General features: G+C 44.9%; 1 protein-coding gene across 1 annotated transcript in view; it reads left to right on the forward strand.

Annotated features, from left to right (window-relative positions):
• The first annotated feature begins 4,908 nt into the window (after window positions 1-4,908).
• LOC126251308 (ABC transporter G family member 23) overlaps window positions 4,909-12,392 on the forward strand; it is a 341,716-nt gene continuing 334,232 nt past the window's right edge. The window contains exon 1 of the mRNA XM_049951635.1: window positions 4,909-4,955. The gene's annotated coding sequence lies outside the window, so the exon portion shown is untranslated. The remainder of the gene's footprint in view (window positions 4,956-12,392) is intronic.

The following is a 12,392-nucleotide window of genomic DNA, read 5'->3' on the forward strand; positions in this document are numbered from 1 at the left end:
GAAAGTTAGTAACAAAAGGGTAAATAAAAAATTTTCGACACCAGGTCACAACAAACTGACGATTAATCATTTTGATAACATTTTTAGCTAATATGTACTACAGGACTGGCCGTCTTCTGATTAGAAAATACATTTGTTAAGTTACCTCCTCTACTGACATTAGTTTGAAGAACTGTTTAGTACATACATTAAAAACTGAACTAGATCCTTTCACAAATTCAGGCGTCTATAAAGTCGTCTGTAAAGATTGCCCTAGCTATTTTGTAGGCAGACAGGTAGAGCTGTTAAAGCCTAATATAAGGAATACCTGTTGACAGAGAAAGGGGAAACTGTTTATAATTCTTCTTTTGCTGAACATTTACTTATTTCTGACCATTCTCCGAGGGAGTTAGAAAGAAACGTAATTTTACGTAAGGCAAAAGGGTTGGAAATTGGATTTATTGGAAGAACTTTGAAATTTAAAAATATCTTTCTAAGGGACGCAGAACATTTTGAACGATCACATGCAACTCGCAAGTAAGTACTTCCTTCCAGAATGAGATTTTCACTCTGCAGCGGAGTGTGTGCTGATATGAAACTTCCTGGAAGATTAAAACTGTGTGCCCGACCGAGACTCGAACTCGGGACCTAGGAGACGAGGTACTGGCAGAAGTAAAGTTGTGAGGACGGGGCGTGAGTCGTGCTTGGGTAGCTCAGCTGGTAGAGCACTTGCCCGCGAAAGGCAAAGGTCCCGAGTTCGAGTCTCGGTCCGGCATACAGTTTTAATCTGCCAGGAAGTTTTAAGTACTTCCATGACGTATTTAAACCGCTGTTCATGGTCACATAATACGTGTTTAACGATCTCCGCTAACGTCGGTGAACGCGCGATTTTCCTCGAAATATTTCCTCTCTACTGTTGAGCTACTGACATTTCATATCACTGGGTTTCGTTTTTCGAGGTCTTTTCAACACACGATATTCAAAAAATTGTATTTGTACAGTTAAGGAGTTCTCATTTTTTATGTTGTGATGTAGCTTTATCCGTTTTAGTCTTTCCTTCACCTGTTTGTAACAGAAGTACTTTTTTGTAAAAGAATTGTTATCTTCTGCAAAATAATTTACGTGCAGTATCACTCTGCTACATAAATGTTTTACGGATAATTTTATATTTAATGTACACCACTAAGACTATTGCATTTATTACTGGCCTTCTATAAGAGATTGTCATTTCGCTTTAATGTAAAGTTATGTTACTTAACACCAGCAAGACGCAGTGCTTACGTGCATGTATATAGCGCCCACGGCTTTCCAATTTTCCTTATAGCTTAGGCTTCCGTAGTTTCAAGCGGAAGTGTTTCTTTTTGTGACGTTGTTTTAAATCAAATGTGCTCTTCTTTCCCCATGCATTTGGAAAATTGCTTATTTGTAAACAGAGCTCTAGCTTGTGCACGCTAAATTTATGAACAACATTACTCTGTCAGCAAATGTATTAAAAATTTTAAACGTAATGTATAACTGTAAATTTATTGCGGTTTAGTAGTCTTAATAGAGAAAATTTCATTCTTACTTTAATGTAAAATGCTGTTATTTAACACAAGCAAGGCGTTGTTCTTACTTGCGTGTATTTAGCACCCTCTGCAGCCCAGTTATTCCTAGTAGCTTGAGCCTGTACCTTTGAAGAGTTGGTCTGGCATGGTGAATACTTAGTTTATGTGAATATTTTATAGTTTGAACTCCTTTTATAATTTTATGATGACAAGAGGCTTTACCAGTGGGCAAATACATTCGTGCATTTATTCTGACGTACGCTGAATGTAATCTGGCTGCTGTATTAAGCCATGGCATGTGATGTTTCTGGTTTTATATGACAAGAGCCTCTCGGCTTCAGAGTATATAATTTACCACCATGTGATGTAACAAGTGAGTACGCTTACCTCACAAAAATATTTTTATATTATTAATATTTTGTTATGTTTGTAAATAATTTTTGTAATCGGGACTACTCCTGCTGAAGAAGATATTTTTAGAAATATCGAAACATAGATCAAGGATTAAATAAACCTTTGGCTTGTAACTGGGTGGCTAATTTTTTTTCTACCTCTTCCTTTGATTGGTTGTTCAATCTTTTTCTCGTGGTCACCTCCCCCTTCGCAATCTCTCCCCGGAGATCTGAATGGAGGAGTATTCCGGAATCTTTTGCCAATGGAGAGATCGTCATGGCCAGCCGAGGTGGCCGAGCCGCTCTAGGCGCTACAGTCTGGAACCGCGAGACCGCTACGGTCGCAGGTTCGAATCCTGCCTCGGGCATGGATGTGTGTGATGTCCTTAGTTAGATTTAAGTAGTTCTAAGTTCTAGGGGACTGATGACCTCAGAAGTTAAGTCCCATAGTGCTCAGAGCCATTTGAACCATTTTTGAGATCGTCATGGCGCTTCTCGATTACAGGCGACATGCCCTGTCGATACACGTTTTGTGTCTTTAATATAATGGTTTCGATTGCCTACTGCATCCTCATGCCGTTGATCGTTACTGGTTCTTTCACCTTTGGGGGCAGTTTCCCACCTCACGGACAAGAGAGTGTCCTGAACCTCTGTCTGCTCCTCCTCCCGCTTTGAAAAAGCCGTTGGCAGAATAAGGATGACTTCTTATGCTGGAAGTCTTCGGCCGCCAAAGCTAATTATTAATCAAAATTTAAGTGGTGGGGGGTTCGAACCCGGGACGGAAAACATGGTCATTACGAATCAAAGACGCCACCCTCAGATCACGGGTAAGTGAGTAAAGTATAAACTTTATATTCGAAAGTCATCATTACGGGTTTCGGATTTGAAAAAAAAAGTGATTTTGAGGCGTCATTTTTTGCTGAGGGTTCGATTTGCACCCATTTACTGGTGATACAGTGGCGTACATTCCTGAGCAACAAAACACAGTGTGACTCCGTGTTTTTATTTCTCGTGTAATGACGTTTGGTGCGCAAGACATAGAGTGTTTCTTCTTAATCGTACATCAAAAGTAAGAATGGCAGAGCTACAGATTTAGTGCACGAACTCAAAATATATTCTAAGAAAAAAAAAAATGACGCACCAGGAAGAAAATGAGAAGATACCCCAGACCATCAACCCTGGTTCTCGGGCCGTTTGGCTGGCGATAGTCAATTTGGTATCCCACCATCGTTTTGGAATCTCACTGTATGGAATAGAATTGTCTTCAGTGATGGGTCCCGCTTCGGACTGAGACCCGATGATCTGTGAAGACGTGACTGGAGACGCCGCCGGCGGCGGTGAAGTACCAACCTTACTGTTGGCCGCCATAAGGCCTGGCAACCAGGAATGTCGGTCTGGGGTGCCATTTCATTTTGTAGAAGAACTCCTTTGGTTCTCATCCGTGGCACCCTTGCAGCACAGGGGTACGTCGACGACATTCTACGCCCCGTTTTGTTACCCTTCGTGACGAGCCATCCTGGGCTTACATTTCAGCAAGATAACGACCACCCGCACACGGCGAAAGTTTCTACTGCCTGTCTTCCTGCTTGCCAAACTCTATCTTGGCCAATAGGGTCGCCATATCACTGCCCAATCGAGAACGTTTGGAGTATTATGGCCAGGGTCCTCCAACTAGCTCGGGTTTTGACGATCTAACGCACCAGCTGGACAGACTCTGGCACGGTGTCCCTCTGGAGGACTTCAAACAACTCTGTCAGTCAATGATAATTCGAATAATTGCTTGTAGACGGGCCAGAGATGGAGCTACATGTTACTGGGTTGCTCAGTTCCTGAAGCTCTTTCTCTTGAATAAATCAACCAGTTTTTCTGAAACTGTAATAGTTTGCTGGCTATACTTCTACATCAGATCGGATAATTTCTTCGTGGTACGTGGACATTTTTTCTTTTCTTTTAGAGTGTAGTTCCTGGAAGGCAGCATTCGCAGTATTCTAGCGTATGCCATTAAACGTCTACAATCAAAGTTCTCAAACAGAAAAAGTCTGCAGCATTTATATGAAGATGGAATTTTCAATCCTCTGTTGACTTTCGACCTCCAGTGTTCAACAACCTTGGAGCACTGCTGTAGGTGCGGTATCGTTTACGACCGTAAGGCGCTGACGTTTATTACCATGGAAACCACTTGTGACCCTTGAATAACTAACAGATTCATTACTCAAGTACAGTACAACGGTATGTATCGTCACCATAAGACTGTAGCATGTGTTCCTATCCACACAAAAATGTGTGTATCATAGCAATTGTTTAAATGATCCCCAGAAATCTGTCTCGAAGATCCCCATTGTCAGTTGCACAAACAAGCAGGCAGCTAATGCCATAGGAGAGAGCTGTTCCACAATTCCGACTGGAGGTATCGCTTACTAATGATGTAATGTGTTTACAGAGCAATATTAGACTGCCTGTTCTAATTAGTGTGTTGATGAGACATGTGTATTTCCTTTCTGTTTTCAGTATATCTGTATAAACTTTGTGAAATAAATTGTTCTTGTTGTGACCTTCAGTCACAAGGTTGGTGTGATGCAGCTGTCCATACTAGACCGTCTTGTGAAAGCCTATTCATTTCTGCATAGCTCCTGTAAACGATACTCATTTGAAACTGCTTACTGAAGCCAGACCTTGGTTTAACTCTCCGTTTTTGACATCCCCCCTCCCCCTCCCCAGCGTCCCCCCCCCCCCAACACACAAACACACACGAAATTCCCTTTGTTACGAAATTATGTATCCCTTGAAGCCTCGGCATACGTCAAATTAATCTATCCCTCCTTTTAGTCAAGTTACGCAACAAATTTCTTTTCTGCCGGGAGTAGAAGATCACACGTGAAATCATTTTTGTCTGGAACCTTCCGCAATATCGAAGCTATTTTTCTGTTATCCTATTTATGAACATATGAAAATCATTGCTTTCATCTTGTTTCAGAAGCAGTGACGTTCGCGGTTATACAGCGAGGACTGACACGAGAGCAAAACACTCTTGTTACAGGTAAACGACATTTTGATTAAACAATAATTTATTGTATTTGTTACTCGAAGCACTGTTTTGGCAGTATGCTGATTGCAGACTGTGGCTACTGAAACGTATTAACAGACTACATACTACCGTCTGAAGAGACGACTTTCAGAGGCTAATACCTCTGTCTGCAAAATAAGTGCCATATGTTTCACCATGTCCACCCTTACTCGTGTAACACAGAGCAGTTATAAAACACAGTTGTAATCTAGTAATTTAGAACGTATTTTCACGTTGATAGTAGCGAAATAGGTATTATTGTTAAGTTTCTGCCAAAGAAGAAATTGAAATTCAGCTGGACTGTAATATAATAGCGGAACCAATTAAAACACTGCAGAGTCCCATTTCTGGTGGTTACCGAACTTCAGTTCCCATCCAAAGCATAGCTGCAATATCTCTCCATCGCGGCAATTAGCAGAGCCGGTTATGTTTACGCGGCCACGAGAAGGCGAAAGTAAAACACCTCACGCCGTAACCTTGCTACCAGAAGCTGGTTTTTGCACGTTCCACACGTGCAGATTTGGGATCGTTAACTGAGACATATTGGGATTGCAGCCTAGTGTACACTGAATCATATATATGTCTTCGTAATCGCTAAAACGATTTAGTGACGTTTTTCTTTCCAAATGTACGTGTGCCAAAGTAATTAAAGAATCAATCAGTCAAAACATAATTATTGTGTTTTACGAAGTTGGAACATTTAACATGTTGTTCACTGAAAACATGTAGCATGTTTCTGTGTGTATTTTCGCAATAGATGAGCATACTGGTGAAGACAGGAACTACGAAAAACTAAAGTAATGCAGTAATATAGCGAAGGTCCTACAGAACCCAACAACCTAGAATATCAGACGTGAATAAAAATTTTCATTGACGATGTCACAAATGTGCTGAAAAATATCTAGGCAGTAAAAAGAGCAGTTGTTTACATAGCAGGCGGACTAGAATTCTACATCTACATCTACATACATACTCCGCAATCCACCATACGGTGCGTGGCGGAGAGTATCTCGTACCACAACTAGCATCTTCTCTCCCTGTTCCACTCCCAAACAGAACGAGGGAAAAATGACTGCCTATATGCCTCTGTACGAGCCCTAATCTCTCTTATCTTATCTTTGTGGTCTTTCCGCGAAATGTAAGTTGGCGGCAGTAAAATTGTACTGCAGTCAGCCTCAGATGCTGGTTCTCTAAATTTCCTTAGTAGCGATTCACGAAAAGAACGCCTCCTTCCCCCCAGAGACTCCCACCCGAGTTCCTGAAGCATTTCCGTAACACTCGCGTGATGATCAAACCTACCAGTAACAAATCTAGCAGCCCGCCCCTGAATTGCTTCTATGTCCTCCCTCAATCCGACCTGATAGGGATCCCAAAAGCTGGAGCAGTACTCAAGAATAGGTCGTATCAGTGTTTTATAAGCGGTCCCCTTTACAGATGAGCCACATCTTCCCAAAATTCTACCAATGAACCGAAGACGACTACCCGCCTTCCCCACAACTGCCATTACATGCTTGTCCCACTTCATATCGCTCTGCAAAGTTACGCCCAAATATTTAATCGACGTGACTGTGTCAAGCGCTACACTACTAATGGAGTATTCAAACATTACAGGATTCTTTTTCCTATTCATCTGCATTAATTTACATTTATCTATATTTAGAGTTAGCTGCCATTCTTTACACCAATCACAAATCCTGTCCAAGTCATCTTGTATCCTCCGACAGTCACTCAACGACGACACCTTCCCGTACACCAAAGCATCATCAGCAAACAGCCGCACATTGCTATCCACCCTATCCAAAAGATCATTTATGTAGATAGAAAACAACAGTGGACCTACCACACTTCCCTGGGGCACTCCAGATGATACCCTCACCTCCGATGAACACTCACCATCGAGGACAACGTACTGGGTTCTATTACTTAAGAAGTCTTCGAGCCACTCACATACTTGGGAACCAATCCCATATGCTCGTACCTTAGGAGTCTGCAGTAGGGCACCGAGTCAAACGCTTTCCGGAAGTCAAGAAATATGGCATCCGTCTGATACCCTTCAGCCATGGTTCGCCAGATATCATGTGAAAAATGGGCGAGTTGCATTTCGCAGGAGGGGTGCTTTCTAAAGCCGTGGTGATGCATGGACAGCAACTTCTCTGTCTCAAGGAAATTCATTATATTCTAACTAAGAATATGTTCGAGAATCCTGCAACAAACCGATGTTAAGGATATTGGTCTGTAATTTTGATGATCTCTCCTTCTACCCTTCTTATATACAGGCGTCACCTGCCCTTTTTTCCAGTCGCTCGGGATTTTATGTTGGGCAAGAGATTCGCGATAAATGCAAGCTAAGTAAGGAGCCAATGCAGTAGAGTACTCTCTGTAAAACCGAATTGGAATCCCATCAGGACCTGACGATTTATTTATTTTCAACCCATTCAGCTGCATCACAACCCCAGGGATGTCCATCACTGTGTCCTCCATATGGGAATCTGTACGAGACTCAAACGGCGGTATGTTTGTACGATCCTCCTGCGTGAAAGATTTCTCAAATGCTAAATTTAAAATTCCCTCAATTTAGCGTGCGTTTCTGTTAGAGCTTTAAGCCCAAGTGATTTTGAGTAAAGTATACATTCGTCTTTTCGTAAATATTTTCAGTCTTCAGTTATTATTTTTATATCGTACATTTTCAGTTGAATTTCTAGAAAGGCAGCAACAAGAAATATTGTAAAATTTGTCAAGAACTGACCACAACCTGTATGTAAATAATGAAGCTACTCATGTCATTGATATCAACCACTCATTATATTACCATCAAAAATGACACAGCCCTACAAGAACGTTATTTTTAACACATTTCTATGCCGTAATACCGAATATTGCCCCGGCAGTACCACAATAAAAGAGTTACAACTAAAAACGAATATGACATCGTTTAACAAAGTAATTTTATATGCCTATATTAGGTGATGTGTTGGCAGAAGAGCCAACACCGTGTTGCTGGAGGAGGCCGAAATGCACGCGTTTAAGCTCACGCAGACTGGCGTGAGGTCTGGAACAGTTAAAGGAGTTATAGTAGCCAAAAATAGTTCATAGCTTCTGGAATACTTACCTTTAATCCATAATTGGAGAACATCGCTCTTGATGATACATAATTATAATCTCAATATAAACTGGTCATTCGCCTTGCTAGGTCGTAGCAAATGACGTAGCTGAAGGCTATGCTAACTGTCGTCTCGGCAAATGAGAGCGTATTTGTCATTGATCCATCTGTGGCAAAGTCTGCTGTACAACTGGGGCGAGTGCTAGGACGTCTCTCTAGACCTGCCGTGTGGCGGCGCTCGGTCTGCAATCACTGACAGTGGCGACACGCGGGTCCGACGTATACTAGCGGACCGCGGCCGGTTTAAAGGCTACCACCTAGCAAGTGTGGTGTCTGACGGTGACACCACATTCCTCCCCCGCAAATCGGCGAACGGTTGTGTGATAAGGCTTCCGCCCGCCGTGGGGAAGACCCCATGTTGACGTATGCGACCAGTGGGGAGCCTAACAACAGGCGAGGCTGTGCCACCCGCACCCTGCCATTCGGTCCGAGGGGAGCTAGGAAACGCCTGAAAACCTAGTCCAGGGCGCACGCCAACATGCGGTGTATGCGCCCTTAGAGAGACTGGAGGGGCCGAAGGGTCGACCTCCATCGGGTCAGGGCACCCGACGGGCGAAGACGACATCTGGTCCGGAGCGGGCAAGAGTTCCATGTCGGAGGACAGCTGGTCACGGGAAGCGATCGGCGGCGCGTGACCCAGAGAGGCACCCGGCGGTTGCAGCGACGCGGCCACTTCGGGCGTTGCCGGCGGGAGTACAGGCGGCGGCGGCGGCGGCGGCGGCGGCGGCGGCGCGTCACCATGGGGCAAATTGGAAGGCAGCGTCGGTAACACCTGGGGATGAGGCGAGCCAGTAGATGGGTCCCCAGGGCGCTGACCGGACGGCACCGTCGCTGAAAACAGACGGGGAGCGGCAGAACCCAGGCGACGACAGAGGCGCAGCTGATTGAGGTGCCGACGCACCTCACCAGAGGCCCCCAAAACCAGATACATAGTGCGGCCGAGGCAGCGAAGAATGCGCCCTGCGAGCCAACGCCGTGAACCTCGATAGTTGGGATAGCATACAACGTCGCCTGGAACAAAAGCAGGTGTCTGCCGCTGCACAGGAACCTGATGCGGCGGATGGAGCAAAGACATCAAGGTTCGATGAGGACGACCGTGGAGCAACTCAGCCGGTGAGCGACCATCTCGGGGCTGAGAGCGATACGAGGACAAAAAGAGCAATAACGCGACCTCCCGAGAATGCGACTCTTTCAACTTCAACATCTGTGACTTGAAAGTCCGGACCAATCGTTCAGCGGCACCGTTTGACTGAGGCGAAAACGGCGCGGATGTCAGATGTTGAATACCATTGGCCTTGCAGAATGACTGAAATTCTGCGGACATGAATTGTGGGCCATTGTCGGAAACAATAGTCTGTGGAAGACCTTCAATGCAAAAGATAGCGGATAACGCTTGGATGGTGGCAGATGACGTCGTGGAAGACATCCTGACAACAAAAGGAAAATTACTAAATGAATCTATCACAACCAACCATCGAGCATTCCAGAATGGACCAGCAAAATCGATGTGTAAGCGTTGCCAAGGGGAAGTGGCTTTTGGCCGTGCAAAGAATTTCCGCGGTGGGGCGGATTGTTGTTCGGCACACGCCATGCAAGAAGAGCACATATTCGTAATCGCAGCATCGATTCCGAACCAAGTACAGTGCTGACGAGCAAGTTGTTTCGTTCGCACTATACCCCAATGTCCTTGGTGGAGAAGCCGTAAGACAGAGGACTGTAACGAACGTGGGACCACGACCCGGGACTGATCATTATCAGAACGCAACAGCAAAACACCACGTCGTACAAAAGTCTCTCCTTGTGAGCAAAAAATCGGCGAACCAACGGATCCTCGATCCGTGACTTTGACAAGGGCCACTGCGTAGCAACAAGACGCAGAACGGTAGCAAGGACAGGGTCAGCAGCTGTGGCTGTAGCTACACGACGAAAATCAATCGGAAACGATTCGACCACGTCATCGTATTCCGAATCAATGAACATGCAAGCAAGTTCGGAAGAATCGAATGCTCTATCCACAGCAACAGGCAAATGGGACAACGTATCGGCGTTTCCGTGCTTAGCAGTGGACCGATACAAGATATCGTAGCGGTACTGTGAGAGGAAAATAGACCAGCTAATGAATTTCTGCGCTGTACGTGGAGGTACAGGCTTGTTTGGATGAAAAAGCGATGTCAAAGGTTTGTGGTCTGTGATTATGGTAAAGTAATGACCATACAAGAAATCATGAAACTTAGTAACACCAAATACGAGAGCCAAAGCTTCTTTCTCTATCTGTGAATAATTTCTTTGCGCAGACGAGAACAATTTGGACGCAAAGGCAATAGGGCGACCATGCGATCCATCTTTGTGCGCAAGCACAGCACCGATCCAGAAATCCGATGCATCTACCATCAACAAAATGGGTTTCAGGGGATCGAATGGCGTAAGGCAAGTATTGGAAAGCAACGCCGATTTCAACTGGCGAAAGGCGCGTTCGCATTCCGTCGTCCAGACGAACGGAACACCTTTACGGCGTAAGCGATGAAGCGGAGCTGAAATGGAAGAGGCGTGGCGCACATATTTATGGTAATAATTTATTTTTCCCAGCACACTCTGTAGCTGCTTCAAATTCTGCGGCGAAGGCAAGTCCTGTATGGCACGGAGGTGCTCTGGACTGGGATGTATGCCTTGGGCATTGATTACATGTCCCAGATAGGGTAAGTCACGAGCAAAAAACACACATTTGTCCTTCCGCAAGCGAAGACCATTTTGTCGCAAGACCTGAAATAATGTTCTGAGATTGGCTAAATGTTCTTCTTCCGTCTGTCCGGAGATCACAATATCGTCCAGATAGTTTGCTGCAGTAGGGACCGACACACAAACAGTTTGCAGATATTGCTGAAACAATGCAGGGGCGGATGCACACTCGAATGGCAGTCTTTTGAATCGGTACAAACCAAGATGCGTGTTAACCACCAAAACGCGCTGGGAGTCTTCATCCACCGGTATTTGCAAGTACGCATCTGCGAGGTCCAACTTCGAAAAATATTTACCCGGGCACAGTTTGTCAAAAAGATCTTCCGGGCGGGGTAAAGGAAAAGTTGCAATCACTAGTTGTGGATTCACTGTAGCTTTGGAGTCCACACAAAGTCTCAATTTTCCGTAAGGTTTTGGCAAAATTACTAAGGGTGAGGCCCAGAGAGAAGCCTGCACACGTTCAATCACACCTTGTGATTCCAAATCGTGTAATGTTCTTGCGACCTCATCACGCAATGCGTGGGGAACATCGCGCGCTCTGAAAAATTTCGGTTGCACGTTTACTTTCAGTGCCAAATGTGCTTTATAGTTCTTAGTGCAACCAAGGCCCGGTGCAAAAATGTCTGCAAATTCGTCACAGAGACGAGAAACACTGGCTGAAGGCACAGTCTGGTTCACTGATAGGACCTGATTGACTATAGACAAGTTAAACAACTGAAATAAATCTAAACCAAACAAGTTCACTGCAGAAGAAGAACGAAGTACGTAAAATGACACAAGTTTTGTTTGTCCCTTGTATGTTGCAAGAAGGCTGCACTGTCCTAACACAGGGATAGCATGTCCTGAATAACTAGTTAACTTAACATTTTCGGCACTCAACGGAGGTGTGCCCAGTTGTATGTACGTGTCTTTATTGATCAATGAAACTGCAGCTCCGGTATCGAGCTGGAATGGTATGACCTTGCCATTAATGTCCAAATCTACAAAAAGTTTATTGTCCTGCTGACGACAAGAGCGACTGTCTCGTGCAACGTGAACTGACACTGGTACAGAAGCACTTGCGACTTGACGCGATTTCCGGCGATGTCGGCGCACACTATTTGCGGGATGAACACAGTCACTGTTAGAGAGAGTGGCACTGGGCGGAGTGGAATTAACTACATGAATTTCCATGGGCGAAGGTTCACGAGCCTGAGTATTCTTGGTTCGATTCCGGCGTGAAGCAAAGGGCCTGGAATGGTTGTGTGTGTCCGTTCTGAGCTTCTTCTGGCAAACACTTTGAACATGTCCTTTTTTATTACAGAAAAAGCAAATAGCTTGGCGTGACGGGCAATTCTCATGCGAATGTCTAGTAGCGCACCGCGGGCATGATTTTAGCACTGCATTTGCTTGCTTGCGCGGCACACGTAGCGGAGACCTTGGCGGCAGCTGCGCGGATGGGCGCAAGGGCTGTTTACTGTTCCGTGCAGCGCGCCCAGCGGGCCGGTTAATGTGACACACAGCTGGCGAAGTTT

This window comes from Schistocerca nitens, chromosome 4 (genome assembly GCF_023898315.1).
Source record: "Schistocerca nitens isolate TAMUIC-IGC-003100 chromosome 4, iqSchNite1.1, whole genome shotgun sequence".
Lineage (NCBI taxonomy): Eukaryota > Metazoa > Arthropoda > Insecta > Orthoptera > Acrididae > Schistocerca > Schistocerca nitens.